Source organism: Clarias gariepinus, chromosome 1, assembly GCF_024256425.1.
Source record: "Clarias gariepinus isolate MV-2021 ecotype Netherlands chromosome 1, CGAR_prim_01v2, whole genome shotgun sequence".
NCBI lineage: Eukaryota > Metazoa > Chordata > Actinopteri > Siluriformes > Clariidae > Clarias > Clarias gariepinus.
The window spans coordinates 16,907,024-16,922,945 of record NC_071100.1 but is presented as its reverse complement, the minus strand read 5'-3'; the positions used below and the strand labels follow the sequence as shown (position 1 = coordinate 16,922,945).

The window sequence follows — 15,922 nt, the reverse complement described above, 5'->3', positions numbered from 1 at the left end:
TCATGAAGTGATGTGTTATTTGCTCCCATTCACTGGTTCACTGGGTGTTTGTCGTGTGTTTAGAAAATGTTTCTGTACTGATTTGTTCCTAAGACGGGGACAAAGTAAGTCTTACACACCTTTGGCACAAATATACAATATAAAGTAAACCACTCCACTTGAGTAAATCTGTCTCCTTTTCCAACACTGCCATCATGTGGCCAAAACCCGTAACCGCACCTAAAGTAATGAGTCTCAGAGTGAAATAAAGTCTCTGCGCCTTTAAATCTAGACGAGGTGAATCCCGGACGGTGATTAGTTTCAGAGCGAATTTCACCATGAAAGAAATAATGGAAACTCCAGTGATTTGTTCAACAACCCAAAAATATTAATATAAAAATGATAAAAAGAAAGTTTTAGAGGCGGTCGGCGCTGGCGGTGGGAACGCCGGCGTCCTTTGGCAGGTGAGGGATGAACGCGAACATAGTCCTGAGGCGGTCCGGCCTCCACAGAGTTCGATGTTTCATCGGCGTGCGGCTGGTAAGACGCAAGACGGTCCCGGTGGAGCAAAACTCGTACCCACCCCGCCAACCGCACCCGGTAGATGACATCGGAGAGCCGAGCTATTACCGCACAGGGGCCCACCCAGTGAGACACACGCCCGGCCGAGAGCCCCCTCCTTCTCCTTCCGGAGGAACACACCCACACCTGCTCGCCAGCAGCAAAATCTCGCCCCTGGCTGTGAGTGTCCACGCCCATTCGCCCTATAGGTGCCCCCACCTGAAAGTCTTGCAGCGGTGCCCGCGAGCGCTGGGTGGGGCCCTTCTGCCTGGCGATGAGCGGTTCAAAGTTCAGCTGTGAGACCGGCGAGACCGGCGGAGCGACTGCGGGTGACGCTCTGGGAGACGCAGTAAGACGGCTGCATGCTGGCTCGGACGGCTGATCACCACCGGAGGACTGCACGGGGGGAACGTCCTGCGTCGAGGGTTCTACGTCGCGACGGCGCTCCACTTGCTCGCAGTACCGGCCACGCGCTTTGCTGCCCGGCCGGCGAGGTAAAGCGCCGGTGTTAGCGCGCAGATTTCCCGCTCGGTCTGCTACCGGAAGTTCCGCCCCCCGGGTGTGTGCTGCTAACCTGTCCAGTTGTGGTTTGGGTCCGAGCAACCTGGCTACCCCGAAGTTACCACGCAGAGTTCCGCTGGACAAATTCAGCAGCGCACCCCATCTCTCCAAAATATCCAACCCCAAAACGCAGTCCTCCTCGACGTCCCCCACAACGAACCCGTGGGAATAAGTTCGTCCACCCACCTGGACTCGCACTGTGCGACACGCCCTTACCTTCACGTAGCCCCCAGCAACGGTGCAGATGCTGAAGGCAGGATCAGGCCGTCCGCAAACACGCTTGCTTTGCCCCAGTAATCCAGAGCGCAGCAGCGAAACAGTGGAGCCGGTGTCCACGAGCGCCCGCAGTAAGACGCCATCCAGCACACAGTCGATGTAGAGCCCAGCGCGGCTTACCACGCGTCCTCCCGGCGCTAGTCTAGCGGCTGCTGGTGTACGCTGTCCCGTGCCTCGGCCTCGCCGCGAAACGTCGGGGAGTTGCTCGTTGCCTAGCCGCGACGGGTAGCCCTGTCCCCGGCTAGGTTCACGAACGGAGCGCCACTGAGCTGCAGGCGGTCGCTCGGCTCTTCCGCCGCGATGTATCGCCAATATGGGCTCAGCCCGCTCGGCCTCGCGCAGCGGCAGGTCGCTTTGCCGGCTAACGGCGCACGGAGCTGTAGCCGGCGCTTGCGCAATGTCCGCCTCGAGCTCCAGTGCCGGGATTTCCACCTCGCCGCTCCGCGTTGGTTGCCGTGGTGTGCTCGCTTTAGCGCCATCGGGAAAGCGCTTCTTTCGTGCGAGTAGTCGCTCCGCTACTCGGCGGCCCGCTTGGATTTTCTGAAGGTCCTCCGTTGTGCGCTCAAACCCGTGACTCTCCATCCCACTTCTGACACCAATGTAGCGTTTTTACGCCTGAAGAAATGCTGGAGAGACGAGCGAGCTTGTTTGCTGCCCAATGCAATGGCTGGGAGTACTTTATTTAGCATACAGCCGGTATGGCATGAGCAGCACCTTCACTCAGGAGCCTACCTCTAATTCAGCGTCAGCCTGAACTAGAGCACATTTCACACGTTACACACCTCAACACACACACAACAGGGCCGAAGTCACTAACCCAAACACCTTTCCCCATTATGGTGAACACACCGACATTCCCGCAAAGCATGCTGGTCGTCAGCCGCCGCCCCGCCCACGCCACAGTATATAATGGCAGGTGTTGCGGAAGAGAGGTTGATTTTACGGCAGCTGTTTACGGGAGTGTAGTCCAGTGCCAGCAATGCTTTGTGGGTAATGCAGTCCAAAGTGCGAAAACGCGAAAATGTGAGATAAGCTGGAATATAGAGCCTGAGCCTGTTTTCTTAAGTAGTTTTTGGTTTGATTTAAGTACGGAACCTACACGGAAGTTTGTAATATCGCCTGACAACGCAGAAATTTAAAGAATGGAAATGCATCAACTCGATTTGTCTCTCATCACTGCATGGACATGAATTAACGGGCTGTTACGCTGCCGCAAGCAACAACAACAAAAACCGGAGAAGCTTACCGAGAGAGATACTGACGCGATGTGTTTACTGATGTGTTTACATGACTTCTTAATCTTCGACAGACATTGTTATAAACCATCTAACGTTACAAAGGTAAGCATAATATAGTTTTCCGACTACGTACACAGTTTGCAACTAGACAGTCACCTTAATGCATTGTTTATTATAAACGTGCGATTAGGGATTATATAGAGACGGATATACACAGAGAAGAAGCCATAACCATGTTCTATGAAAGTGTAAGTTAACTTACACTTCGCATTCATCGTGATTATTAGAAAAGGCGATCTTCAAAGATTCATAGAAAAATAAATTACTCACTGAGCCTGGTGAAGATGAAGCAGGAACACGAAGCGTAAGTACAGATCCATTTTTAGGAGCAGCTTCCTAGTAAAACCTGCTTTATATTGACCCGCGTTTATAAATCAGTCTGGTGAAAAATTATTAGCGCAAACATGAACGCATTTAGGTAAATCAGCGGGGACGTTAGCTTTAAAAAACTAAATTCAGCCACTGCGTCCTCAGCGGCTCAGATACCTAACCCTAGGTCACTAACCCTAGGTAGTAAATGACGACTGCTGTGTTCGCTATTACACACAACAACTGTACACAACACTCGCTTAGGCGACATTTTGCTCCAGCGTCAAAAAACAATGGCCGACAGCTTCTTCTCACTCGGGGCGGGTCTTTGCTAAAACACCAGTGTCAATCAACTAGTGTAGGAGCGGCCTCTTGTGGTGTGGCGTCACAGTGACAGGCATTTGCGATTGGCCTGATTTCAGAAGGGGCATCACTTAAAAACTTCATCATTTAATAAATAAAAAGAAAATCACTGGGCGGCTCTTTATCATCGTAGAGTGGTTGTGTACACACAGTTCAGTCCAAACAGCTTGAAAAAGTGCATGTAGGCCTGTATGACCCCTTTAAGTAACAATAAAACCAATTAACCTGCACTTCATGTTGGAAAAGAATCAGGCTGTGTGTGAAGCAGAGACAGGAGAGGGGGCGGGGTTAATGTGTACGACGACCGTCACTCACCCGCATGACACACATGCGTGGATGGATGTTAACTTTACTTACCTTAGTCTGTAAGTGTTTGTGGTGATTCCCGGACGCCATTCTGTTAAAGTTTTCTACTTTCTTGGTCTGTAAACTCTTTTTTGTTGAGGATTTTCCGAAATTAGGATTATTCTCCATCAGGACAGTTTTACAGGACAGACGTTTCTATCATTGTGCTCCCGGACTGATGATTTGAAACTGGTGATGCTGACGTATCCGACCCCTCATGCCCCCCCTTGCGCCAGGAAAGACAGCAAGGAGCCTGACTCTGACCATTTTAATAATTAATTGATAAATTAGTGATTTTTCTGTTTTCGGCTGTAGTAATGAAGGTGATCACGTCATCTCGTTGTCTCCACAGCAGTGGATGCGCCAATAATTTATGTTTCATACGAATTACATAAGATGTTTTCATTTTCCATCAGTTTATATAAAAGCAGACATTTTGCTTTTTGTAAGTATATATTTTTTACGTCTGTGAGGTGAGTATACACATAGTTTCAGTTAATTTTCTGACGCGCTCAAGTTCACCAAAAACAATACAGAATAGCGCTGTATCCCTGTTTACTTTCTTTATTTTACAAAATCATAACGTTTTGTAGTCATTGTGCGTGCACTTAAATAAAAGGAGAGTCTTAAAACTATATAAGCTACATAGCCTTTATATTATATCGTTTTTGCCCATTAATCTGACAACACCTGTGGCTCACCCACGTTTCCTGATACACACAGCCAGAGTTTTCTGGCTACGCGAGTGTTACACATGATAAAATATAAAGGATCACTGTGTTAACATTTACTTTGCTTAAATTCGATGGAACTAAGAAACGCCTATATTTAATTTAAGTTTTAAATTTGTACTGTAATTTTAGTACTGTGATGATAAACTGGTGGTGCCGGCGGTGGTACAGCGCAACGGGGGTGCTGGGATGTAAAAATGTAATTTGTTAAAAAATTTTTATTATTTATTAAAGAACATTATGATGATCATAACAGCCTACCGCATTTAATTCTTATCATACCGTAAAAACACATTGACATCTGCTGATGCAGTAGCATCATTTAGTTTCATTTATTTCAGTTAATAAATCTACTACAAATTTAAAGAACACAAAATATAGGATGACACAAAAACCTACAGTACAGTGGAACTTCGGATTATAAGCATAATTCGTTCCGGAAGTAGGCTCGTATTCCAAGACACTCGTAAACCAAATTAAATTTTCCCATAAGAAATAATGGAAACTTAAATTGTTCGTTCCACATCCCCAAAAAATAAATACATACAAATAATTAATAAAAAAAAGTAAAAATAAATCCTGACAGATAAGTGTTTCCGTTTATGCACGCAGGCGCTGTGTGTGTGTGTGTGTGTGTGTGTGTGTGTGTGTGTGTGTGTGTGTGTGTGTAATGTGCGTGCACACATTAACGGAGAGACTGTTTTATCAGAAAAATTAGCAAGGAACATCGCTAATTACACTCGTGTGAGCACATACTAACAGAATTACTGCTGTAAAGTAAAACAAACAAACGAATGAACCGCACTATACCTTTGACAGAGCAACGTTTCTGAGTGTGTGTGTGTGTGTGTGTGTGTGTGTGTGTATGTGTGTATGTACACACACACACACACACACACACACTCTCTCGCCTTTACAGTCCCTCTCACAACCCCTCCTCCTCTCGGCTTCCCACAAACATACACAACACACACTACACACACACACACACATACACACACACACTCTCTGCCTTACACTCTCTGATTCTTTTCGAAGGTAAAGTGAAACACGACAGGCTGATATAGAGAGGAAGAGAAAAAATGGATCTTTACCCTCTAATGAGACTTGCTTTTGCTTATACGCGCAGTCTACACGGATGTTATAATAAACAAAACGCGCGCTGTACACACACGCTTGCAAAAATGTTTTACAAACACACACATGGTCACAGTGTTATAGTTAACAGTGCACGCGTGCACGGATGTTGATTATACCAGTAAGAGACGAGCATTAAGACCCAGCAGGGGAGACGATTACCCACAATTCCGCAGCACAAGAAAGAGAAAAAACGTTGGCTCAGTTGTGATCACAGGACGCTCGACGTCAAAACAAAAAGCGCATGCGTGATACGTGATACATGATACTTGGTACTCGTAAACCAAGACTTTTTTCTCGTCTTGCGGAACACTTGCAAACCGTGTTACTCGTAATCCGAGGTTCCACTGTACACGTGTAGCTTGTCTACTTACACATGATAACATCTAAAGACTCACTGTGTTAACGTTTAAACAAACACACTAATGGAATGACAATATTAAGACAAATTTTGAGATTTGACACAATGTTTACAAACATCATGTATAAAATATATATACTGTATATGTGTGTGTGTGTGTGTGTGTGTGTGTGTGTGTAAAGCTTCCCAATACGTCTTATAAGGATTAGATGTGTAATTTTGCAGTTTGTGTTCCACTTTCCCAAAATATTTTTTCCTTTTTTTGTTACTTTTTACACACCAATTATGATAAATTGATAAAGAAAGAGAGAGAGAGAGATTGGAGACTTGGATGATCACGTATCAGTTACAGTATTTTCTCACCCACACTTTAATATTATTGACACTTCATATTTAATATTTCTATATATTTTCATTCACGTCATTTGAATAACTGAAAATTGATAAACAATGTGACATTAGTCCTGATGTGTTTAGTGTCGTCACTGAGAGAGTAATAGTGTTTTACTGTAGAGGTGATTTGTGTAGTAAAGACTACTTCACATTCTGATACTGTATTTAATCTCTAACAGAAAAACCTAAACCTGTGATCACATCAAGTCTTAAAGGAAACGTCCTGACAAGAACCTCAGTGACTCTGACCTGTACACTGACACCACAGTCTACTGGATGGAAGTTTTACTGGACCACACCCACACAGAGCACTGAGACTATGCCTGAAACAAACTCCTACACCATCAGATCAGTTAGTGTCTCTGATAGAGGTCGGTACTGGTGCTATGCTAGAAGAGGATCCCCAGAGTACACCACAGACTACAGTAATGCACTCCAGTTAGACGTTACTGGTGAGTAAGAGACTTTCTCTCATGTGATTCTGTACAACACTGAACATATAAACACCATGTGATCAGCATCACAATACAGTAACATTTACACAGTTAGACACAGAGAAGTGTTTCCTGTAGATGATTGTATTAAAGTTAAAGAGAGACAGTGTGAGCACGGCTGAGCAGGGCCGGTGTGAGCTGAGCTGGAGATCAAGTGGAACAACACTAGTTTAGATTTAGTGGAAAATGTCACAAAAACCTGTAAAACTCTTTTAATAAGCTGCTGAGAGGCTGTTTAATGGTCTTCATAAAGTTACTGCTTCAGAAACATCACCATGCTCGAGTGGAGAGTCTGAGTGTGAATGAGTGAAGAGGACCAGGGGCGAGATTTTATACTGAAACACTGAGTGTAAGAGAGAATGACTCCTATTCCACTGACCCGAATTAGTTACAGTCCTCTACCGATGTCATCTGATTTAAAATCGCCTCTGAAGTCATTACAGTCTTTACCAGTATGAGCATTAAGGACGTGTTATGGACATAATAACGTTTCAATAACCGTTCGTTGAGGAATTTGAACATGTTCTACTGAGACCTGAATAAATGATAATGAAACCGTAACGACACTTCCGTCATTAAGAGAAATTAAAACGATGCTACTGACTATTACGAACTATTACGGAGGTTTTAACAATATGATAATGACCTCATTATGCTCTGCTATGTTTTTTGTATTCGTTGTTGTTGTTGTTGTTGTTTTGTGATCTGAGTACATTATGACTGATATAAAGCTGCTCACATCGCCCACACTTTCACTTTATTTAGAGCGTATATATTTCAGTTTTGTTTTTCTGGAGTACTTTTATTGATTTTACATTTTATCTACTTTGCAAAAGTTGCCACTGTTCATATCGCCTTTTACAAAATGAAAGTGCACATGATGTGTGCAGCTTCATTTCAGTCATAAACTCTCAACCACATTCCAGCCATTCCTGGTCAAATAATTATTCAGTGCTGGACACAACCAGCAAAAAAGCGTTATGAATGTTATTTGAATAATAAAATCTCCTGAAGATCCTCGGGGTGTGGAGACGAGAACAGTTTATGTACATATGTTTTCTGGGTTGCTACAATATCATATTATTTACATGGTAAATCTAATTAAATTAGAAATACATCATGGTTTAGAAAACATTCAACATGATTTCCAAAATCTTGAGCAATGCCCTGTGCACTAATACGGGTAGTATTAAGTTAAATGTGGCACTCCCACAAGAGCCTAAAAATCATTTAGTATTTTTTGGAAAATATTTTTGTACATTTATTTATAAAAACAACTAATAAACTAACATTTATTTGTTTACTATTCATGTGACAAACATGCTAGCAGAGGGATATTTATAGAATAGGATAAACAGCGTGATGCATCATGGTTGAGTTGTGAAACTGTAATTCCCCTTTGCTGATCGAGCGCGGTTAGTCACTGCTCGAAGTGTATAAGTGATTAACGATGCTCTGATCCAGTGAAGTTTTCGGGCAGTGGGGGCCATACGGACCTGATTAGACTGATTATTGATTAAAAGCAGCTGCGCCTCGTAATGTAGCCTGATATGTTTGAACTGCCTCTTGACTCTTGTTTTGGTTTCGGGTTGAGCTCTCACGAGACTGCACTTCCAGTTTGCGAGGGGAATCCTGATGACACACAAGGTCACCTGCCCCTGTTTAAAGCACACCGGGGAAGAAGCAAGAGGGAGGAGAAAGATATGGTGGTTTATCACGATGTTTGTGATGCCATTGTGATGCCAATTCACCAGACATAGACCGTAATAATAATCACAATGTTAAGGGCGACTTGCGTAATAAGTGTGCTGTGATTGGTGGAAAATGTTTCTCATATAGCGAGCTGGCCCATGACGTGGAATGCCAATAGAGCACATGCCGTGGCAAATAGTGGGCAGTTAATAATGTTCTGTTTTCTGTCAGATTGAACATGATGTTTAAAGTTATTTAATGAGAAATTCAAACGTTCAGGAAAATCTGCAGCAGATCGAGTGAATTCGATTCAGTTCATTTCTTATAAATGGTTTATTTATATTTCAGTTGTAACCGTCTAATTTTGTGAAATGACTTTGATCGCCTGCTTTGAGTTGTGCTGAAATAAAAAATCTTTTCTCTCCATGTCTTTGTAAATGCCTTGTCTATAAACCTGTTCTTATATTGATTTAAAACAGAAGTAAAATCAATCATGTGTCTAACAAAAATAATATGAAAAAGAGGCTGTGCAGGTGGTTTAGTGTCTCAGAGACAGTAATAATATTTAATTCTGTAAGTGATGAGTGAGGTAAAGACAACCTGACATCTTGAACTGTGTTTTATTTTTTACAGAAAACACCAAACCTGTGATCACATCAGGTCTTATAGGAGCTGCACTGTCAGGAAACCCAGTGACTCTGACCTGTAGACTGGATCTGCAGTCTGATGGATGGAAGATTTACTGGACCACACCCACACAGAGCACTGAGACTGAGACTGAAACACAATACTCCTCCTCTTCTTACTACTCCAACTACACCATCAGCTCAGATAGAGTCTCTGATGGAGATCAGTACAGGTGCAGAGCTGGAAGAGGAACCCCAGTCTACTACACTCTGTACAGTGATCCACTCTCACTAAGTGTTATTGGTGAGTAAGAGACTTTCTGTGAAGTGATTCTGTAGAACACTGAACATGTGAGCAGCGTCACAACACAGTAACATTTACACACACTGTACACACTCTTATCTAATCATAAAGAAAAATCAGAGGGTCAGTCAAATCAGTGTGTTTTCCCTTTAGTGTGTTGTTCCCCTGCTGACACTCAGTGCTGATGAAGATACAGAGTTCTGTGAAGGATAAACATATTAATGATAAAGATCTGTAAAATGAACAGTAATGTGCTATAAAAACATGACATTTAAATATTCTAATTCATTTAAAGTCAAATTTAGGAAAAAAAACACTGAACCAATGAACTAAACACAACTGTGGCAGAGATTTACAGTTAGGTCCATACAGTAAATATTAGAACATTAACACTAGAAGCGCCGAGCACCGGTCATTTTGACCGCAAGGGGGAAAAAAAAAGTCACACTTGATCAAATTCCAGGACCCTCCTTTCATGACTTTTCCTAGATCTGTGAGCTTAATCACCCAGCATGCTTACATTTTCAAAATTGCACCAGTAAAAGCCAGTATGAAGCTAATTTGCTCTTATTTACGTGAAATTGACGTTTCCTGCCTTTTTCAACCTGCGATGCTCATTTCTTATAGCAGATGGCGCAAGGGATCGCGCATAAATTCTCTGATTTTATTTCATATGTGCAATTTATATATATATATATATATATATATATATATATATATATATATATATATATATATATATGCTTCCGTGAAATATCGACAATTCGCCATTCATTCCCGCTTTGATAATCAGCGATATTTCATGAGGAGATTTAGGGATTTAGCTCTACTTAATTTTATAACGTTTTATTATCATTTTATCAAACGTCATTTATTCGTTCATTTTATTTGAAGCTTCTGAACTTCTCGGATGTTTTTTTAGTGTGACAATGCTTTAGATTAGTTCTGAAATCGGTTCCGTGAAATTATCGATAAAAACAGAGTAATGACCCCTCCTGAGGATATAAAGCTTTATTATTGTGTTTGAATAAATAATCAGATCTACCACAGCAGATAATAAACTATTGTACGTCATGACTGAAGTAAACACCACAATTATGCCTCGTTTCATTCGGTGTTGCTAGGCAACGGACCACGCGCCTATTGGGGAATGTGGATATGTGGAAGTGATGTGTGGCCACTCAATGAGAACCAAACCAAAGATTTCGGTAACTACACGGGGTGTAACATCTGCATGGTGACACTGAACAGCTCAACACTTTTCCGTTATGGTAACATAAGCACCTCGGATACCTGTCGCTGCTGCTGTGGAAATATTACGCTACGGATATTAAATATAGAATATTTATTGAAACAAAAACTAATACCATTATAAAATATATAACGTATTGAAACTTATCGAAAATGATTTTATTAATGATTTTATTAATTTACAAGATGTATGGAGATTTATTTATTTTTTTACAGATTACAAGCCTATATAATACTAAGGGTTTCTAAATTAAGTTGAAATGTAAATTATTGTGTCCTATTTATAAGATGTCATCCTTGATAAGGATTATAATAAATATATAAATAGTTCCCTACAGCGCTACAGTTCGCTACTCTGTGCAGTTGTGTGTGCACAGAGAGTTTGTGTATGTATGTGCGCACATCTCATAGGTATGTAGTTTATTTACAGTAATTCATAAAAAAAACAGTGTCTACTTTATAAACAGCTTAGTATACTGTGCCCCTGCTGCCTTTTCCGTTTTCTGGTGCACACATAGCTCCTTTACCAACTCCAGAATAAATCTCCTTCTGCTTATTGTCACATTCATGCACTGTTTATATAGAATATGTGCATTAACACTAGAAGCGCCGCGCCAGTGTCACCTACTAAAAGCGCGGTTCAGCGGTCATTTGACCGCCTATTGTTTTGAATGGGAAGCTGCTGCTGACACACAATGATCGCTAGATGGCGCTTTCACCCAAAGCAAATAGTTTAGCTCCAAGATCAACTTGCACTTGGACAATGCGCCATTCATTCCCGCGTTGATAATAAGCGGTATCTTTTTTTCATATTCAACTGAGAAAACCTACCACAGAGTCTCTAAGGGGACAAAGGAAGAGGGAAAAAAACAAGTCAGAGGGAAAAAACAAGTCATGTTTGGAATTATAACCCAAAGTTTTTGACTTTTTTCTGCCGTTTTTTCTCCTCCTTTGTCCATCTAGGGGCTTCGTACTATAACAAAAAGGGAAGCTCTACTTAATTTTATATCGTATGGAGAAAATATTATTAGTTTGTTCATTCTATTTGAAGCTTCTGAACGTCTCGGAGCAGCGATTTAGTTCTGAACTCGCTTCCGTGAAATTATCGCTAAAACAATATTAAATTTGAATAAATCAGATCTTTCAGCGGTCAAAGAAAGTGGAAAGAATTTGAAGCAGTTTCAGTGTTTTTTCAGTTACAACAAGCACAGCGATGAGTCCACGTTGTTTCACTGGTTATGACATAGTGACACTAAACAGCTAAACAACTTCACTTTTCTGTTTACCTCTGAGAAAAAAAAAGCTGTATTTAGTTTGTTTATATTCAGAGTAACACCTTCCAACCACCTCTCATGGTCTATTGTTAGTTTTAATGATTTGGCTGAAACTAATTATCACTACATAAGTACCCCAACACCCCTGATCATGAGTTTCAGCTGAAACTAATTCTATACATGCAACAGAAAATGTAGATGCAGATTCCAAATGTATAAAGATACATGCTATATATATATATATATATATATATATGTGTGTGTATTCGATGCATGCTATATATATATGTGTGTATGTGTGTGTAATCGAGGCTGGCTCTATTCAGGGGCAATAGGGGCAGCGCCCCATCAACTAAATGTCTGCACATGTTAATATATTCCTAAAATTAATATATTACAAGTTGATAAACTGATCTGCGGTATCAGAGAAATCCGCTGAAAAAGGGACACTACACAATAAGGTATTAGATGTCCCTCATGTCTCTGTCCCTCTGCTGTGCGTATTCATTCACAGGCTGCAGCGCGCGCGCGCGCTCTCTCTCTCTCTCACACACACACACACACCTCCCCTGAAGTAGTTGCGGCGTTTTTCAGTTACAACAAGCACAGCGATGAGTATAAGAATAAGAATAAAATAAGGTAACAGTTTGATCTGTGTAGTTAGTGCCCTTGTATAGAATAAATGAATGAATAACACATTCCAACCACCTTTTAAGAGAGTGCCATAGTTTTGCAAAAATACTTGCAAAACATCAGCATACATTGGAGGGAACTTCTGAGGTGGTCAGTGATTGATGGCACGGTCGTTCGGAGGGGGTTGTGATCACACCTACAGTTCTTTTGTTCTAAGCTGTCGGTCAAATATCTCTCCACTTGAAATGGAAGCACAAAATTGAGGGGCAACATGCAAGTGATTTCAGCATCTCGACGCACAGTAGAAGCTGTTTGTAAAGAAGACACTCTTTGTTTTTTTAATTTTGTAATCTTTCTCGTGTTTACCTTGTACTGTACAATGTATATTCATTTTATTAATGAATTGCTGTGAATAAACTACATATGCAGTTGATTTACCAGAAAGGACTTTTCAGTTTTTGTGTGCTAAACTAAACTTCAGGGTCAAGTAATAGCGATTTTATTTAAAAAGTATATATATATAGGGAAAGATTAAGAAACACGCTGAAGCGGAATATATATATATATATATATATATATAGACATATATATATAGACATATATATATATATATATATATATATTCCGCTATTATATATATATATAGCATGTATCTTTATACATTTGGAATCTGCATCTACATTTTCTGTTGCATGTATAGAATTAGTTTCAGCTGAAACTCATGATCAATGGTGCTGGGGTACTTATGTAGTGATAATTAGTTTCAGCCAAATCATTAAAACTAACAATAGACCATGAGAGGTGGTTGGAAGGTGTTACTCTGAATATAAACAAACTAAATACAGCTTTTTTTTTCTCAGAGGTAAACAGAAAAGTGAAGTTGTTCAGCTGTTTAGTGTCACTATGTCATAACCAGTGAAACAACGTGGACTCATCGCTGTGCTTGTTGTAACTGAAAAAAACGCTGCAACTGCTTCAAAGTCTTTCCACTTTCTTTGACCGCTGAAATCCGACACGACACCACGTTAGGCTACGTCTTGACTCATTTGCATATCGACGGTCATTAGATGTTGACCGAGGGCTCAGGGGAGGTGTGTGTGTGTGTCTGTGCGCGCGCGCGCGCCTACTTCTTGTACTTTTATAAACATTCTACATATAAACAAACAACATACAGCTTTTTTTTCTCAGAGGTAAACGGGAAAGTGAAGTTGTTCAGCTGTTTAGTGTCACTATGCAGATGTTACACTCAGTGTAGTTACCGAAATCTTTGATTTAGTTCTCATTCAGTGGCCACACATCACTTTCACATTTCCCTCGCTTTTATGCATAAGCAGTGAAACATTCCACAGGTTTATAATACACCGCGGCAAAGTGAACCACGTTCCCGCCGATTAGGCGCGTGGTCCGTTGCCTAGCAACACTGAACGAAACGAGGCATAATCGTGGTGTTTGCTTCGGTTATGACATAGCATAGTTTATTATATGCTGTGGTAGATCTGATTTATTTACATTCAATTATGAGGCTTTATATCCTCAGGAGGGGTCATTACATATGTAATATGTAAAACAATATTGTTTTAGAGATAATTTCACGGAAGCTTCTAACAGAACGAACAAACTAATTAATTTTCTCAAAACCTTATAAAATTAAGTACAGCGAAATTCCCTAAATGTCCTTATAAAATATCGCTGATTATCAACGCCAGAACGAAGGACGAATTGTCGATATTTTACGGAAGCATATATATATATATATATATATATATATAAACTGAATATATGGAATGAAACCTGAGATAGTTACACATACGCACTGAATGACGCATAGATAGTATGCGCGATTCCTTGCGCCATCTGCTGAGAGAAATGAGAATCGCAGGTTGGAAAAGACAGGAAACGTCATGCCGCCGCGCAGCTGTCAGCGATTTCACGTAAATAAGAGCAAAATAGCTTTATACTGGCTTTTACTGGTGCGATTTAAAAAATTTAAGCATACAGGGTGATTAAGCTCACAGAACTAGGAAAAGTCATGAAAGGAGGGTCCTGGAAATTGATCGAGTGTGAAGTATTATTTTTTTTTTACCCCCTTGCGGTCAAATGACCGCTGCTCGGCGCTTCTAGTGTTAATTGCTGGCAGGTCTAGGAGGTTGTAAAACACAGCCACAGGCCAGCGCCGGGTGCCTCCCTTTACTCTCTTTACTCTCTTTACTGAATACAGCCATAACATCAACGCCAACTTTAGTGCTGTTGTAGTAGGAAATTGTTTCAGCAGTTTCTTTTCGCCATTATCAGTTGAAACTGCCTGATGCATTGTGCTCAGAATGCATACATTTTTCTTTCGTTTTGCCTGGTAAATCGTGAGCGTTATATTTCTTCCTTTCCCCAGGAAAGCCCCCACAATACGCATTACAACGGTGTCTGATAACCGCTGACCAGCCGCCCTACTGTCGTCTTTCCCTAGATAGAGAATTGCGTTCAATATGTATTTTGTTTCAACATCAGCGGCCACCCAGAACTTGATACCAAACTTGTCTAGTTTATTGGCCATGTTCTGCGTGAAATGGCAGCGCGCTTCAGTAGGTAACCCCCAACCCCACCCCCGCGCTTAGCACTCTGTTCACATGCAAGATGTAGGTCAACAACTGCCACTTCCAGCAGACCTCATTGTCCTGTTGTCTAAAGAATGAAGCTTATTGAACATGGTCATTTTTAAACGCCTTTACTGTATGTAAATAAATAAATAAATGAATAAATACACTGCGTTCCAAATTATTATGCAAAACATATTTTTCTTAGATTTTCCAAATTACCTATATGAAATGCAGTCATTGTAATTTTCCAGTCATCAACTATTAGAGGACAATTGAAAGGTTTTTGAACAAACTGCTCAGTGATAACAGTATATTTAAAAAAAAATAAAACACTCAAATGCATGTTCCAAGTTCCAAACTTTTCATTTTTATAAAGAACGAAAAATTGTCATTTGTGAAGTTATAAGCATTAGCAGGTTATTACAAACTGAAAGGTAACTGGTTTTGGATGGCATCTGCTTCAATTGTTTTGTATGAGGACAGAATAGCCTCCCAGAGCTGTTGCTTAGATGTGAACTGCCTCCCGTCATCATTATCATCCCCCTCTGCGCCTATGCCTTGCCACACCTCAGCCCACAGTCCAAGTTCGTGACAGAACGTTTGCATGGGGTGGCAATCAACCATCCATCCAGCACTCCATCCATCTGGACCATTGAGGCTTGCACGGCACTTATCGGTGAACAAAACAGTTTTGAAGTCAGTCTTCATGTAATGTTTGGCCCACTGGAGCCGTTTCTGCTTGT

General features: G+C 41.2%; 1 pseudogene; it reads left to right on the top strand.

Annotated features, from left to right (window-relative positions):
• LOC128520480 (basement membrane-specific heparan sulfate proteoglycan core protein-like) overlaps positions 1 to 15,922 on the top strand; it is a 119,771-nt pseudogene that overhangs the window by 25,785 nt on the left and 78,064 nt on the right.